The following is a 2,269-nucleotide window of genomic DNA, read 5'->3' on the forward strand; positions in this document are numbered from 1 at the left end:
CTTGACCAGGTGAGAGGGGGGCTGACTGCAAAAGAGGGGTTGCGTTTGAAGGTCACTAGTGTACGTTTTTGTAAATAACTCGAAAACTGCGATCCCTAATGAAGACGTATCCTAACACAATATTTATTTACATTAAATTTCCTACAAAAAAGATCCTGTTCATTTCTTCTTCAGTACTGGTGGTTTCCGTACAGCGTGCGAGAGAATATGAAAATCTCGTGTGAGTTTTTTTTAAGGCATTGCAGGTTGCACAAAACTATATCGGGAGCAGTAGCTTATTCACCCAGTATAGGCGATGGTGCGATGTACATGACAATACACTGTACTTCTGGAAATGGATAGGGGCAAATCAAGGAAAAGTGAAACTGGTAGAAAATGAAATGGTCTAGTGAAAGCAAATTGCCTGAGGTAGTGAACAGTGTATTAAATCGAATTTTTATACGTTAAGTAACATTAACATTTGGCACGATGCCGAAACGTAAAAGATGAAGTCTTGCTAGTAGTAGATCAAAGAGAAGGAAAGAGGAAGAACAGCGAATAAATGAAGCAAAAGAGGAGCGAGAAGCATGTTTAGTTTCACAAGGGAAGAGAATGAATAGTCTGAGGGAATGACGGAAGCCGAAGAAATTTGCTCCACAACCAGGACTTGAACCCAGATCTCCTCCTTACGAGGCATATGTGCTTCTCAATACACCACTCTACCAGTATAGTTAAGTTGCATGGAGCAACCTAGTCCAATGCCCTCCCTAACACAAACTTCAGTTCAAGCCTTCAGTCTGTTTCCCCCTTCTACAGTGGTGTGATGGCTAGCACATCTGCCTAGTTAGAACGAGGCCCGCGTTCAAATGCTGGCCATGGCACAAATTTCAATTCATGTCTTCAGTTTCTGTCACTACCTATACATGTACCATAAAAGGCTATGTCTTGACTGACTGATTGAACCATCATCGTTCAGCCCAAGTCGCTAGGAATAGAAACTTAAAATTTGAAGGTGTGGATCCTATACTGTAGGCGTCGTTTAAGAAGGGATTTCCGGAAATTACAATTCTAAGGGGGTGAAATATGGGATGAAGGTTTTTTTTTTTTTAGTGCCGCTATTAAGGCAGTTAAGAAAATTGGTATGTGGTTTCTCAGCCAGAAATAAAGACATACTGAATGAGATTTTCACTCTGCAGCGGAGTGTGCGCTGATATGAAACTTCCTGGCAGATTAAAACTGTGTGCCCAACCGAGACTCGAACTCGGGACCTTTGCCTTTCGCGGGCAAGTGCTGTACAAACTGAGCTACCAAAGCACGACTCACGCCCGGTACTCACAGCTTTACTTCTGCCAGTATCTCGTCTCCTACCTTCCAAACTTTACAGAAGCTCTCCTGCGAAACTTGCAGAACTAGCACTCCTGAAAGAAAGGATATAGCGGAGACATGGCTTAGCCACAGCCTGGGGGATGTTTCCAGAATGAGATTTTCACTCTGCAGCGGAGTGTGCGCTGATATGAAACTTCCTGGCAGATTAAAACTGTGTGCCCGACAGAGACTCGAACTCGGGACCTTTGCCTTTCGCGGGCAAGTGCTCTACCAACTGAGCTACCGAAGCACGACTCACGCCCGGTACTCACAGCTTTACTTCTGCCAGTATCTCGTCTCCTACCTTCCAAACTTTACAGAAGCTCTCCTGCGAAACTTGCAGAACTAGCACTCCTGAAAGAAAGGATATAGCGGAGACATGGCTTAGCCACAGCCTGGGGGATGTTTCCAGAATGAGATTTTCACTCTGCAGCGGAGTGTGCGCCTATATGAAGCTTCTGTAAAGTTTGGAAGGTAGGAGACGAGATACTGGCAGAAGTAAAGCTGTGAGTACCGGGCGTGATTCGTGCTTCGGTAGCTCAGTTGGTAGAGCACTTGCCCGCGAAAGGCAAAGGTCCCGAGTTCGAATCTCGGTCGGGCACACAGTTTTAATCTGCCAGGAAGTTTCATATCAGCGCACACTCCGCTGCAGAGTGAAAATCTCATTCTGGAAACATCCCCCAGGCTGTGGCTAAGCCATGTCTCCGCTATATCCTTTCTTTCAGGAGTGCTAGTTCTGCAAGTTTCGCAGGAGAGCTTCTGTAAAGTTTGGAAGGTAGGAGACGAGATACTGGCAGAAGTAAAGCTGTGAGTACCGGGCGTGAGTCGTGCTTTGGTAGCTCAGTTGGTAGAGCACTTGCCCGCGAAAGGCAAAGGTCCCGAGTTCGAGTCTCGGTCGGGCACACAGTTTTAATCTGCCAGGAAG

The 2,269-nt window shown here is 45.9% G+C and overlaps 1 non-coding gene across 1 annotated transcript; it reads left to right on the plus strand.

Moving 5' to 3' along the window:
• The first annotated feature begins 1,871 nt into the window (after positions 1-1,871).
• On the plus strand, positions 1,872-1,946 carry Trnas-cga (transfer RNA serine (anticodon CGA)). The gene has a single exon. It is a non-coding gene; the product is annotated as a tRNA-Ser (tRNA).
• The last annotated feature ends 323 nt before the right edge of the window (positions 1,947-2,269 follow it).

This window comes from Schistocerca gregaria, chromosome 10 (assembly GCF_023897955.1).
Source record: "Schistocerca gregaria isolate iqSchGreg1 chromosome 10, iqSchGreg1.2, whole genome shotgun sequence".
Classification (NCBI taxonomy): Eukaryota; Metazoa; Arthropoda; class Insecta; order Orthoptera; family Acrididae; genus Schistocerca; species Schistocerca gregaria.